This window comes from Cololabis saira, chromosome 3 (assembly GCF_033807715.1).
Source record: "Cololabis saira isolate AMF1-May2022 chromosome 3, fColSai1.1, whole genome shotgun sequence".
Classification (NCBI taxonomy): domain Eukaryota; kingdom Metazoa; phylum Chordata; class Actinopteri; order Beloniformes; family Belonidae; genus Cololabis; species Cololabis saira.
This window is the reverse complement of record NC_084589.1, coordinates 15,439,627-15,453,833: the sequence shown is the minus strand read 5'-3', so window position 1 is coordinate 15,453,833 and position 14,207 is coordinate 15,439,627. Positions and strand designations below refer to the sequence as shown.

Sequence of the window (14,207 nt, the reverse complement as noted above, 5' to 3'; positions counted from 1 at the left end):
TTGTCAAGCTTTTCAGAAAACAACAAAAAAAAAAAACTACACCAAATCTTTAGTTAAGTTGCTTTTCTTTAGCTGCAACTTCGTGCCTCAAGCCCCACAATACAGTTTGACGTACATGCACGAAAATCGGTACACACCTGTATCATCTCGCAACTTAAAGAAAGGTCTCTTGGCGCCATGGCCGAAACCTAATAGGAAGTCGGCCATTTTGGATTAATCGTGTAATTTTGGCGCAATTTATGCCATTCCTTCAGCAGTTAATGCGGCCCGAACCGTAATGTGCACCCAGGTGTGTTATACATCAAAATGTGCGTCTCCATCCTGCGACGACGCACATGACTTATCTCAGTAAAAGCGTTACCGTGGCGACAATAGATGCCAAAAAGCGCCCCCCCTCCCTTCATCTGATTGCTCCGTATTTGATAGTTCCTACTTTCTGCCATAACTTTTGAATGGTTTCATATAAAGAGTCGTGGGTGGTGTCATCGGACTCGGTTTTGAGTCCTTGAACATAATTGGTGCAAATTAGCCCAGCCCCTTCTTCTGATTGGTCAATATTTGATAGTCCCTATTCTCTGCTATAACTTTTGAACGGGTTGTGATAAAGACATGTGGGTGGTGTCATCGGAGTACTGAAATCCTCCCATATGGTCTAGCGGTCAGGATTCCTGGTTTTCACCCAGGCGGCCCGGGTTCAACTCCCGGTATGGGAACATGCATTTTCTGTCCACGGCTGCCTCCGCCACAACCTGAACAACTCCCCAACACCTGAGGAGATGGGGGATGTGCTCAGTAGACTTCAGGTGAGGAAAGCTGGGAGCCCAGATGGAGGGTGTCCTGGCTAATGAAGGACTGTGCCAAAGAGTTACGCTTCAATATTGTCAGTCTTTTAAAATTATGGCCTATGCATTATTTTTGTCAAGCTTTTCAGAAAACAAAAAAAAAAAAAAAACTACACCAAATCTTTAGTTAAGTTGCTTTTCTTTAGCTGCAACTTCGTGCCTCAAGCCCCACAATACAGTTTGACGTACATGCACGAAAATCGGTACACACCTGTATCATCTCGCAACTTAAAGAAAGGTCTCTTGGCGCCATGGCCGAAACCAAACAGGAAGTCGGCCATTTTGGATTAATCGTGTAATTTTGGCGCAATTTATGCCATTCCTTCAGCAGTTAATGCGGCCCGAACCGTAACGTGCACCCAGGTGTGTTATACATCAAAATGTGCGTCTCCATCCTGCGACGACGCACATGACTTTTCTCAGTAAAAGCGTTACCGTGGCGACAATAGATGCCAAAAAGCGCCCCCCCCTCCCTTCATCTGATTGCCCCGTATTTGATAGTTCCTACTTTCTGCCATAACTTTTGAATGGTTTCATATAAAGAGTCGTGGGTGGTGTCATCGGACTCGGTTTTGAGTCCTTGAACATAATTGGTGCAAATTAGCCCAGCCCCTTCTTCTGATTGGTCAATATTTGATAGTCCCTATTCTCTGCTATAACTTTTGAACAGGTTGTGATAAAGACATGTGGGTGGTGTCATCGGAGTACTGAAATCCTCCCATATGGTCTAGCGGTCAGGATTCCTGGTTTTCACCCAGGCGGCCCGGGTTCAACTCCCGGTATGGGAACATGCATTTTCTGTCCACGGCTGCCTCCGCCACAACCTGAACAACTCCCCAACACCTGAGGAGATGGGGGATGTGCTCAGTAGACTTCAGGTGAGGAAAGCTGGGAGCCCAGATGGAGGGTGTCCTGGCTAATGAAGGACTGTGCCAAAGAGTTACGCTTCAATATTGTCAGTCTTTTAAAATTATGGCCTATGCATTATTTTTGTCAAGCTTTTCAGAAAACAAAAAAAAAAAAAAAACTACACCAAATCTTTAGTTAAGTTGCTTTTCTTTAGCTGCAACTTCGTGCCTCAAGCCCCACAATACAGTTTGACGTACATGCACGAAAATCGGTACACACCTGTATCATCTCGCAACTTAAAGAAAGGTCTCTTGGCGCCATGGCCGAAACCAAACAGGAAGTCGGCCATTTTGGATTAATCGTGTAATTTTGGCGCAATTTATGCCATTCCTTCAGCAGTTAATGCGGCCCGAACCGTAACGTGCACCCAGGTGTGTTATACATCAAAATGTGCGTCTCCATCCTGCGACGACGCACATGACTTTTCTCAGTAAAAGCGTTACCGTGGCGACAATAGATGCCAAAAAGCGCCCCCCCCTCCCTTCATCTGATTGCTCCGTATTTGATAGTTCCTACTTTCTGCCATAACTTTTGAATGGTTTCATATAAAGAGTCGTGGGTGGTGTCATCGGACTCGGTTTTGAGTCCTTGAACATAATTGGTGCAAATTAGCCCAGCCCCTTCTTCTGATTGGTCAATATTTGATAGTCCCTATTCTCTGCTATAACTTTTGAACAGGTTGTGATAAAGACATGTGGGTGGTGTCATCGGAGTACTGAAATCCTCCCATATGGTCTAGCGGTCAGGATTCCTGGTTTTCACCCAGGCGGCCCGGGTTCAACTCCCGGTATGGGAACATGCATTTTCTGTCCACGGCTGCCTCCGCCACAACCTGAACAACTCCCCAACACCTGAGGAGATGGGGGATGTGCTCAGTAGACTTCAGGTGAGGAAAGCTGGGAGCCCAGATGGAGGGTGTCCTGGCTAATGAAGGACTGTGCCAAAGAGTTACGCTTCAATATTGTCAGTCTTTTAAAATTATGGCCTATGCATTATTTTTGTCAAGCTTTTCAGAAAACAAAAAAAAAACAAAAACTACACCAAATCTTTAGTTAAGTTGCTTTTCTTTAGCTGCAACTTCGTGCCTCAAGCCCCACAATACAGTTTGACGTACATGCACGAAAATCGGTACACACCTGTATCATCTCGCAACTTAAAGAAAGGTCTCCTGGCGCCATGGCCGAAACCGAACAGGAAGTCGGCCATTTTGAATTAATCGTGTCATTTTGGCCCAATTTATGCCATTCCTTCAGCAGTTAATGCGGCCCGAACCGTAACGTGCACCCAGGTGTGTTATACATCAAAATGTGCGTCTCCATCCTGCGACGACGCACATGACTTTTCTCAGTAAAAGCGTTACCGTGGCGACAATAGATGCCAAAAAGCGCCCCCCCCTCCCTTCATCTGATTGCTCCGTATTTGATAGTTCCTACTTTCTGCCATAACTTTTGAATGGTTTCATATAAAGAGTCGTGGGTGGTGTCATCGGACTCGGTTTTGAGTCCTTGAACATAATTGGTGCAAATTAGCCCAGCCCCTTCTTCTGAATGGTCAATATTTGATAGTCCCTATTCTCTGCTATAACTTTTGAACGGGTTGTGATAAAGACATGTGGGTGGTGTCATCGGAGTACTGAAATCCTCCCATATGGTCTAGCGGTCAGGATTCCTGGTTTTCACCCAGGCGGCCCGGGTTCAACTCCCGGTATGGGAACATGCATATTCTCTCCACAGCCGCCGCTGCCACATCCTGAACAGCTCCCCGACACCTGAGGAGATGGGGGATGTGCTAAGTAGACTTCAGGTGAGGAAACGTGGGAGCCCAGATGGAGGGTGTCCCGGCTAATGAAGGACTGTGCCAAAGAGTTACGCTTCAATATTGTCAGTCTTTTAAAATTATGGCCTATGCATTATTTTTGTCAAGCTTTTCAGAAAACAAAAAAAAAAAAAAAACTACACCAAATCTTTAGTTAAGTTGCTTTTCTTTAGCTGCAACTTCGTGCCTCAGGCCCCACAATACAGTTTGACGTACATGCATGAAAATCGGTACACACCTGTATCATCTCGCAACTTAAAGAAAGGTCTCTTGGCGCCATGGCCGAAACCGAACAGGAAGTCGGCCATTTTGAATTAATCGTGTCATTTTGGCCCAATTTATACCATTCCTTCAGCAGTTAATGCGGCCCAAACCGTAACGTGCACCCAGGTGTGTTATACATCAAAATGTGCGTCTCCATCCTGCGACGACGCACATGACTTTTCTCAGTAAAAGCGTTACCGTGGCGACAATAGATGCCAAAAAGCGCCCCCCCTCCCTTCATCTGATTGCTCCGTATTTGATAGTTCCTACTTTCTGCCATAACTTTTGAATGGTTTCATATAAAGAGTCGTGGGTGGTGTCATCGGACTCGGTTTTGAGTCCTTGAACATAATTGGTGCAAATTAGCCCAGCCCCTTCTTCTGATTGGTCAATATTTGATAGTCCCTATTCTCTGCTATAACTTTTGAACGGGTTGTGATAAAGACATGTGGGTGGTGTCATCGGAGTACTGAAATCCTCCCATATGGTCTAGCGGTCAGGATTCCTGGTTTTCACCCAGGCGGCCCGGGTTCAACTCCCGGTATGGGAACATGCATTTTCTGTCCACGGCTGCCTCCGCCACAACCTGAACAACTCCCCAACACCTGAGGAGATGGGGGATGTGCTCAGTAGACTTCAGGTGAGGAAAGCTGGGAGCCCAGATGGAGGGTGTCCTGGCTAATGAAGGACTGTGCCAAAGAGTTACGCTTCAATATTGTCAGTCTTTTAAAATTATGGCCTATGCATTATTTTTGTCAAGCTTTTCAGAAAACAAAAAAAAAAAAAAAACTACACCAAATCTTTAGTTAAGTTGCTTTTCTTTAGCTGCAACTTCGTGCCTCAAGCCCCACAATACAGTTTGACGTACATGCACGAAAATCGGTACACACCTGTATCATCTCGCAACTTAAAGAAAGGTCTCTTGGCGCCATGGCCGAAACCAAACAGGAAGTCGGCCATTTTGGATTAATCGTGTAATTTTGGCGCAATTTATGCCATTCCTTCAGCAGTTAATGCGGCCCGAACCGTAACGTGCACCCAGGTGTGTTATACATCAAAATGTGCGTCTCCATCCTGCGACGACGCACATGACTTTTCTCAGTAAAAGCGTTACCGTGGCGACAATAGATGCCAAAAAGCGCCCCCCCCTCCCTTCATCTGACTGCCCCGTATTTGATAGTTCCTACTTTCTGCCATAACTTTTGAATGGTTTCATATAAAGAGTCGTGGGTGGTGTCATCGGACTCGGTTTTGAGTCCTTGAACATAATTGGTGCAAATTAGCCCAGCCCCTTCTTCTGATTGGTCAATATTTGATAGTCCCTATTCTCTGCTATAACTTTTGAACAGGTTGTGATAAAGACATGTGGGTGGTGTCATCGGAGTACTGAAATCCTCCCATATGGTCTAGCGGTCAGGATTCCTGGTTTTCACCCAGGCGGCCCGGGTTCAACTCCCGGTATGGGAACATGCATTTTCTGTCCACGGCTGCCTCCGCCACAACCTGAACAACTCCCCAACACCTGAGGAGATGGGGGATGTGCTCAGTAGACTTCAGGTGAGGAAAGCTGGGAGCCCAGATGGAGGGTGTCCTGGCTAATGAAGGACTGTGCCAAAGAGTTACGCTTCAATATTGTCAGTCTTTTAAAATTATGGCCTATGCATTATTTTTGTCAAGCTTTTCAGAAAACAAAAAAAAAAAAAAAACTACACCAAATCTTTAGTTAAGTTGCTTTTCTTTAGCTGCAACTTCGTGCCTCAAGCCCCACAATACAGTTTGACGTACATGCACGAAAATCGGTACACACCTGTATCATCTCGCAACTTAAAGAAAGGTCTCTTGGCGCCATGGCCGAAACCGAACAGGAAGTCGGCCATTTTGAATTAATCGTGTCATTTTGGCCCAATTTATGCCATTCCTTCAGCAGTTAATGCGGCCCGAACCGTAACGTGCACCCAGGTGTGTTATACATCAAAATGTGCGTCTCCATCCTGCGACGACGCACATGACTTTTCTCAGTAAAAGCGTTACCGTGGCGACAATAGATGCCAAAAAGCGCCCCCCCCTCCCTTCATCTGATTGCTCCGTATTTGATAGTTCCTACTTTCTGCCATAACTTTTGAATGGTTTCATATAAAGAGTCGTGGGTGGTGTCATCGGACTCGGTTTTGAGTCCTTGAACATAATTGGTGCAAATTAGCCCAGCCCCTTCTTCTGAATGGTCAATATTTGATAGTCCCTATTCTCTGCTATAACTTTTGAACGGGTTGTGATAAAGACATGTGGGTGGTGTCATCGGAGTACTGAAATCCTCCCATATGGTCTAGCGGTCAGGATTCCTGGTTTTCACCCAGGCGGCCCGGGTTCAACTCCCGGTATGGGAACATGCATATTCTCTCCACAGCCGCCGCTGCCACATCCTGAACAGCTCCCCGACACCTGAGGAGATGGGGGATGTGCTAAGTAGACTTCAGGTGAGGAAACCTGGGAGCCCAGATGGAGGGTGTCCCGGCTAATGAAGGACTGTGCCAAAGAGTTACGCTTCAATATTGTCAGTCTTTTAAAATTATGGCCTATGCATTATTTTTGTCAAGCTTTTCAGAAAACAAAAAAAAAAAAAAAACTACACCAAATCTTTAGTTAAGTTGCTTTTCTTTAGCTGCAACTTCGTGCCTCAGGCCCCACAATACAGTTTGACGTACATGCATGAAAATCGGTACACACCTGTATCATCTCGCAACTTAAGAAAGGTCTCTTGGCGCCATGGCCGAAACCGAACAGGAAGTCGGCCATTTTGAATTAATCGTGTCATTTTGGCCCAATTTATACCATTCCTTCAGCAGTTAATGCGGCCCAAACCGTAACGTGCACCCAGGTGTGTTATACATCAAAATGTGCGTCTCCATCCTGCGACGACGCACATGACTTTTCTCAGTAAAAGCGTTACCGTGGCGACAATAGATGCCAAAAAGCGCCCCCCCTCCCTTCATCTGATTGCTCCGTATTTGATAGTTCCTACTTTCTGCCATAACTTTTGAATGGTTTCATATAAAGAGTCGTGGGTGGTGTCATCGGACTCGGTTTTGAGTCCTTGAACATAATTGGTGCAAATTAGCCCAGCCCCTTCTTCTGATTGGTCAATATTTGATAGTCCCTATTCTCTGCTATAACTTTTGAACGGGTTGTGATAAAGACATGTGGGTGGTGTCATCGGAGTACTGAAATCCTCCCATATGGTCTAGCGGTCAGGATTCCTGGTTTTCACCCAGGCGGCCCGGGTTCAACTCCCGGTATGGGAACATGCATATTCTCTCCACAGCCGCCGCTGCCACATCCTGAACAGCTCCCCGACACCTGAGGAGATGGGGGATGTGCTAAGTAGACTTCAGGTGAGGAAAGCTGGGAGCCCAGATGGAGGGTGTCCCGGCTAATGAAGGACTGTGCCAAAGAGTTACGCTTCAATATTGTCAGTCTTTTAAAATTATGGCCTATGCATTATTTTTGTCAAGCTTTTCAGAAAACAAAAAAAAACAAAAACTACACCAAATCTTTAGTTAAGTTGCTTTTCTTTAGCTGCAACTTCGTGCCTCAAGCCCCACAATACAGTTTGACGTACATGCACGAAAATCGGTACACACCTGTATCATCTCGCAACTTAAAGAAAGGTCTCTTGGCGCCATGGCCGAAAACGAACAGGAAGTCGGCCATTTTGAATTAATCGTGTAATTTTGGCCCAATTTATGCCATTCCTTCAGCAGTTAATGCGGCCCGAACCGTAACGTGCACCCAGGTGTGTTATACATCAAAATGTGCGTCTCCATCCTGCGACGACGCACATGACTTTTCTCAGTAAAAGCGTTACCGTGGCGACAATAGATGCCAAAAAGCGCCCCCCCCCTCCCTTCATCTGATTGCTCCGTATTTGATAGCTCCTACTTTCTGCCATAACTTTTGAATGGTTTCATATAAAGAGTCGTGGGTGGTGTCATCGGACTCGGTTTTGAGTCCTTGAACATAATTGGTGCAAATTAGCCCAGCCCCTTCTTCTGATTGGTCAATATTTGATAGTCCCTATTCTCTGCTATAACTTTTGAACGGGTTGTGATAAAGACATGTGGGTGGTGTCATCGGAGTACTGAAATCCTCCCATATGGTCTAGCGGTCAGGATTCCTGGTTTTCACCCAGGCAGCCCGGGTTCAGCTCCCGGTATGGGAACATGCATATTCTGTCCACAGCTGCCTCCGCCACAACCTGAACAGTTCCCCAACACCTGAGGAGATAGGGGATGTGCTCAGTAGACTTCAGGTGAGGAAAGCTGGGAGCCCAGATGGAGTATGTCCCGGCTAATGAAGGACTGTGCCAAAGAGTTACGCTTCAATATTTGTCACTCTTTTAAAATTATGGCCTATGCATAGTTTTTCAGAAAACAGAAAAAAAACTACACCAAATCTTTGGTTAAGTTGTTTTTCTTTACGTGCTACACTGGGCATATGCCTCCCTGGATGTTACTTGGGTCACATGTGAGGTTGTTTTTCATTTTTTACTTCTACAATGCAATGCATTTAACTCTACAAAAACGCGCATTACTTTTGTTTCTGCCATAATGTTTGAACGGGTTGTGATAAAAACATGTGGGTGGTGTCATCGGACTCGTTATTGAGTACTTGACCTTCATTGGCCTGAATTCGCCCCGCCCCTTTTTCTAATTGGTCAATATTCGAAAGATCTTATTTACTCCTATAACTTTTGAATGGTATGACATACCATTCCTGCTTCCTGCTGATGCTCTGTCAGCCTCCTCCATACTTCCCTGCCTCACCGATGATCTTAGGATGTCTAAAAGTTGCAAAACCTATTTCAGGAACTTTGAAACATTACAAGGATATCAGAGTCAGAATATATTTCCTGATAATAGATGTGTCAAATATAACAAACCTAAACTGAGCCAGCATGGCCTCAGGTGAGTCGAGGAGCCTTCTGACCACAACCTGTCATGTTGTTATGACCTTAGATTACCGTACTACTGATATCCTCCCATATGGTCTAGCGGTCAGGATTCCTGGTTTTCACCCAGGTGGCCCGGGTTCAACTCCCGGTATGGGAACATGCATTTTCTGTCCACGGCTGCCTCCGCCACAACCTGAACAACTCCCCAACACCTGAGGAGATGGGGGATGTGCTCAGTAGACTTCTGGTGAGGAAAGCTGGGAGCCCAGATGGAGGGTGTCCCGGCTAATGAAGGACTGTGCCAAAGAGTTACGCTTCAATATTGTCACTCTTTTAAAATTATGGACTCGGTTTTGAGTCCTTGAACATAATTGGTGCAAATTAGCCCAGCCCCTTCTTCTGATTGGTCAATATTTGATAGTCCCTATTCTCTGCTATACCTTTTGAACGGGTTGTGATAAAGACATGTGGGTGGTGTCATCGGAGTACGTAAATCCTCCCATATGGTCTAGCGGTCAGGATTCCTGGTTTTCACCCAGGCGGCCCGGGTTCAACTCCCGGTATGGGAACATGCATATTCTCTCCACAGCCGCCGCTGCCACAACCTGAACAGGATATTCCAGTTTAAAAAGAGGAGTTGCAGCCCTCGGGCCTGTACTACGAAGCAAGTTCAACATACCCAGGATATCTTTTCCTTATCCAGATTCACTAACCCGGACAATTGCAATCACGCTAAGCGGTCACACGACGGTGGTTATCAACTCGGTATATCAACCCAGGTTTCTCCAATCTGGATATGAGCGCGTGCAGAGGTGGAAAAAGTACAAAAATATTGTACTTAAGTAAAAGTACAAATTTTCTGCTTGAAAATTACTTAAGTAAAAGTAAAAAGTACCCATTAAGAAAATTACTTAAGTAAAAGTATAAAAGTACATCAAATTAAATATAATAAAGTACCAAAAGTACATGGTGTAAAATGTACTTAAGTACAAAAGTAAAAAGTAAAAAGTAAAAAGTACAAAGTACAAAGTACAAAATTCAAAGTACAAAATTATTTTCAAAAGGATTGCAAAGAAATGAAGAATCCAAGAATTTGCTTACAACTCTAAATAATGGTGATATTATTCTGACCCCTTTAGCGTTTGTTTCCATTAACCCATTTTAATTTCGTCGGTTTGAGCGTCGGCTGCCGCTCAAGGCTGATTTATGGTTCCGCGTTACACCAACGCAGAGCCTACGGCGGAGGGTACGCGGCGACACGCACCGTACGGTGCGCTTCGCCGCGTAGCCTACGCCGTACCTTACGGCGTGGGTCTGCGTCGATTTAACGCGGACCGATAATTCAGGCTTCAGTCTTCATCGGTCCTCCACGCCACGGCGGTTCCTCCGGCCTTTCCGGCCCGCCTCTGCAGCGCAACTCTCCCGGGGGCTGCGGCTCCTTCTCGGGGAGGCCGAGTCTCCCCGTCTGCCCCAGGTGTCTCGCATGGGTCCGCCTTTTGGTTCATCGACGCACACCTACACCGTAGGCTACGGCGTAGGTGTGCGTCGCCGCGTACCCTACGCCGTAGCTCTGCGCCGGTGTAACGCGGAACCATAAATCAGCCCCCGCTGTGCTGTTCTCATGGCTTTAATTTGTAGCGAGTAACGACGTGTCCAATTTTAAATGTAGCGGATTAAAAGTACGATTTTTTCCTTGAAAATGTAACGAAGTAAAAGTAAAAGTACAGAAAAATGAAAGTATCAATAAAAGTACAAATTCTCAAAAATCTTACTTAAGTACAATAACGAAGTACTTGTACTTCGTTACTTTACACCACTGAGCGCGTGCACATAAAAGGGGCGGTGTTTTCAGCGCATGACCAATCGCAAGCATGGAGAAGTCCGCTGTCAGAGCCGCTTATTTCAGTAGCGAAGAGCAAACAATAATTTTACGGAAATATGATGAGTATAGGCATATAATACAGGCAAAAAGCAACACAGTTGCAGCTGCAAAATGCAGGAAAGACAGCTGGCAAAAGATCGCTGACTGTATAAATGCGTAAATTCATAGGGATATAAACATATATTTGAATATTCTGGGAATCTTAATCTTAAACTGTAAACCATGATCAGCAATATTAAAATAATAAAAGGCTTGCAATATTTCAGTTGATTTGAAATGAATCCAGAATGTATGACATTTTTTTGTTTTTGTGTTTGCATTACAGAAAATCACAATATTCTAATTTTCTGAGACAGTCTGTATATATTGGTTCTATAACTATTGTTGTTGACCGATAACTTGTGCTAATGCTGTACCAACGAATTGGGTTTTTTTATTTATTTTATTTAATTTTTTATTTTTTCAGGAGGGGGGTATTTAGTATTTTAAAGTGACTTCTCAGAATGTTCGAGGGACGAAATTGAAAATCCCTTTTTTGCTATCCCCTTACAAATGCATCTTCTTTTTGATTTCTTCTTGATTTATTTATTTATTAGTTTTGGATTGACTGTACATCAGATTTTGGGTGATGATTTGATGATTTTTATTTATTCGTTGATTGATTTATTTTTTATTTTCTCCTCCACCTCTTTTTTCTTTTTTTCCTTTTTTTTGGATCGTTCAGTATTCATCAGGGAAAGCAAAGGGGTTTTGGTGGTCCCTGAATACGCGTTCTCTTCGGAGGGATCCTCTCACGATCCGCGCACCGAGCTCCACTGGATTCTCTTGGAAAGGGCATGCCATTTTCCAAGAGAGCTGATTGGTCAGTGGGCGGTGCTTTTATACCCGGCGATCTGTATCTCGAACATAACCTGCTCCGGAGCAGGTTAGCTGTTCAGCATAAGTTACCATGGCGATGTACCCCGGTAAGAAGTGAACCACCGTCGTAGTCCTGAAAACCCAGGGTTAAACCTGAAGTTACCTCGCTAACCCCAAATCCTGCTTCGTAGTACAGGCCCCTCAACTGATGTTTATGTTGTCATTTTTTGTTTTGGTCTGAAGCTCCACCCTCCACCTATCTCCCAATCACCAAGTCAGTATTGTTTCAGCATCCGGGTTGCCAGCTCGGCTCTAATTATCGCAGCCATGGCAACCTACGTTCCTGCTGCATTCTGCAGCCTACCTGGCAACCTCTGGCCGGGGGGAGGAGGGGGAGGGTACACGTCGCTCAACAATATTTTGAAAGTGACTGCAGTACCAGTTTTGGCCATTTCTTACAGACGGCTCCTTTAAGTTGTTTTTCTTTACGTGCTACACTGGGCATATGCCTCCCTGGATGTTACTTTGGTCACATGTGAGGATGTTTTTCCTTTTGTACTTCTACAATGCATTTAACTCTACAAAGCTTTCCCTACAAAGAGACAAGCTTCTAAATAAGGGGTGTCCCCCTCTTTGACGTCCTGGATTACTTGTTATTTAAAGTCAAGACCGCAGCATGCTGGGATGGGAGATTCTGCTGCAGCTTTAATCACAAGTGTGTGCCAAAATAAAGGACACTAGCTGCAGATTTTAGCTCGTGTTTTATTTATATAGTAGACAAAAAAACTAGACTTATGCTTGGTAGATTTTAATGGAACTGACAAAGTTCAGAGACAAATTACCATCAGTCTCATCCTGGATATTCAATTTACAGTATCTGTTGAGGGTACTGATTTATATATTAAAATCCTGAGCTGTAATCCTGACACTGGTTCTTTACCTGTCTAGCTGCCTCTGCCATAACGTCAGCTGCTGTTTTTTTGATTTCTCTTTCCTAAAGTCACTGAAAAATTAAAAAGTTGTACTCACTGGCAAAGTGAATAACCCAAAGCCATTTTGCAATTGGGTCTGTTTGATCAAGCGGAAAGACTTTTTAGCATTCAAATGTTGTGGCAGCACCCTAGTGACCTAATGGTGTTTCGGCCTGAGCTGTGATCCAACCAGCACTGGCGTCCCATTTAAGCTTTTTCCCAAGTATCCCATACATTTTGCATGTTTATCTTTTAATTTTGACATTTAAACTGGTAGCTGAAGAGACCAAATTAAAATAGACTGGTAATATGAATATTATTTTGCTTAAGCTCAGTTTTTGAGAAAGAGTACAGAGGCTTAATTTATCTTTATATCTGCAAATTACCATGAATAGTGAAACCAAAAAAAAATCCCTCTGAGATAGCTCCACGGTTAGTATAGAGAAGTTAAAATTAAGATTTTTCCTCAAAAATATAAAGGAGTATAAGCATAAATTAGCAGAATGGATGAACTCCAGTAAGGCATCCCAAATTTGTCAAATTTTTATGGAATAATCTAATTGGTAACCCGTTCAAGAGGTACCTTGACTTTTGCCTCATGTAAATGGATTTTCTTTTTTTAGCTTGCGAGAATCCTGACTCAATTCATCTATTTTTCAGTTGCTTATTTTCTCTTCAACATATGCTTCCTAATAAATCCGTGAATTCATTAGTGTTCGGACACATTATAAGAGCCTTGGGAGTCAAAACCTCTCCCATGAGAAGTTCACACGAGTAAGGTGAGGCTGAGCCAGAACAACAGGCTGTGGGATAGAAAGCAAAAACACTGAGTTGAAAAAGCCATCAAAAATACAAAGTCTAAGGAGAACTGAAAGAGCGGAGTGGCCTAGTGGTTGGGGCTTCGGGCTCATGATCCGAAGGTCATGGGTTCAAACCCTGGCAGTGTATGAATGGTTACCCAGCTTTGCTAGAAGTATCCAGTATCTATCCAGCGATAGACTAGTGTCCTGATTACCTGTTCGCTTGCACTAAAATAAAATAAAAAGAAAAAAAAGAGCAGGAGTACTGGAGTGATGCTGATACATTTCCTTGGGCACATCACTATGATGGTGTCATAAACACCCACCCATTATATATATCTGCTTACTCATTTAGGGTCACCCTGTGACCAATCATAGACAAACAACCACTATTATGAGCAAATTAGAATAACCAATTAACTTGATATGTGTGTTTTTAGACTGCTGAGGAAACAAAAGCCTCTGGAAATCCCACATAAGAATGGAGGAAAATGCAAATTCCACGCAGAAAGACTGCTGTCACATATTAGTGATCTTATACAGTTTAATACGAATGCAGGTACACTCTTAAATAAGTATATTTCTAGATTTGCCCCATTACTATGTGTTCAGATGCAAATCAAATGAGCATCCAAAACAAACAAACAAAATAAAATAATTCCAATTAATAAAATTATTTTAGGGGTTAACAATAATGATTTTTATGATTCAAAATAATGAATTGAAAGCCCCTTTCCAGTTTATTTTAAGTTTCGCCAAACGCTGTTTTAAATCATGAGTCTGGCGCGCCTACCATTTTGCTGGCGTCCTAGGAATGGTCAAGTTGAGGCATTTGCAAATTTCACAGGAAGTTCTACGTGAGGGAAATCACAAACAGAAATGGGTGGCGTTAGGTAATTAAAAACCTCCGCGTTTAGC

At 43.9% G+C, this 14,207-nt stretch overlaps 11 non-coding genes across 11 annotated transcripts; all 11 read left to right on the top strand.

Moving 5' to 3' along the window:
- The first annotated feature begins 641 nt into the window (after positions 1-641).
- Positions 642-713, top strand: trnae-uuc (transfer RNA glutamic acid (anticodon UUC)). Its single transcript has one exon. It is a non-coding gene; the product is annotated as a tRNA-Glu (tRNA).
- An 845-nt stretch (positions 714-1,558) lies between these two features.
- trnae-uuc (transfer RNA glutamic acid (anticodon UUC)) lies at positions 1,559-1,630 on the top strand. Its single transcript has one exon. It is a non-coding gene; the product is annotated as a tRNA-Glu (tRNA).
- An 845-nt stretch (positions 1,631-2,475) lies between these two features.
- trnae-uuc (transfer RNA glutamic acid (anticodon UUC)) lies at positions 2,476-2,547 on the top strand. Its single transcript has one exon. It is a non-coding gene; the product is annotated as a tRNA-Glu (tRNA).
- Positions 2,548-3,392: 845 nt separating this feature from the next.
- On the top strand, positions 3,393-3,464 carry trnae-uuc (transfer RNA glutamic acid (anticodon UUC)). The gene has a single exon. It is a non-coding gene; the product is annotated as a tRNA-Glu (tRNA).
- Positions 3,465-4,308: 844 nt separating this feature from the next.
- Positions 4,309-4,380, top strand: trnae-uuc (transfer RNA glutamic acid (anticodon UUC)). Its single transcript has one exon. It is a non-coding gene; the product is annotated as a tRNA-Glu (tRNA).
- Positions 4,381-5,225: 845 nt separating this feature from the next.
- Positions 5,226-5,297, top strand: trnae-uuc (transfer RNA glutamic acid (anticodon UUC)). The gene has a single exon. It is a non-coding gene; the product is annotated as a tRNA-Glu (tRNA).
- An 845-nt stretch (positions 5,298-6,142) lies between these two features.
- trnae-uuc (transfer RNA glutamic acid (anticodon UUC)) lies at positions 6,143-6,214 on the top strand. Its single transcript has one exon. It is a non-coding gene; the product is annotated as a tRNA-Glu (tRNA).
- Positions 6,215-7,057: 843 nt separating this feature from the next.
- On the top strand, positions 7,058-7,129 carry trnae-uuc (transfer RNA glutamic acid (anticodon UUC)). Its single transcript has one exon. It is a non-coding gene; the product is annotated as a tRNA-Glu (tRNA).
- Positions 7,130-7,974: 845 nt separating this feature from the next.
- On the top strand, positions 7,975-8,046 carry trnae-uuc (transfer RNA glutamic acid (anticodon UUC)). Its single transcript has one exon. It is a non-coding gene; the product is annotated as a tRNA-Glu (tRNA).
- Positions 8,047-8,863: 817 nt separating this feature from the next.
- trnae-uuc (transfer RNA glutamic acid (anticodon UUC)) lies at positions 8,864-8,935 on the top strand. The gene has a single exon. It is a non-coding gene; the product is annotated as a tRNA-Glu (tRNA).
- Positions 8,936-9,275: 340 nt separating this feature from the next.
- trnae-uuc (transfer RNA glutamic acid (anticodon UUC)) lies at positions 9,276-9,347 on the top strand. The gene has a single exon. It is a non-coding gene; the product is annotated as a tRNA-Glu (tRNA).
- Positions 9,348-14,207: the final 4,860 nt, after the last annotated feature.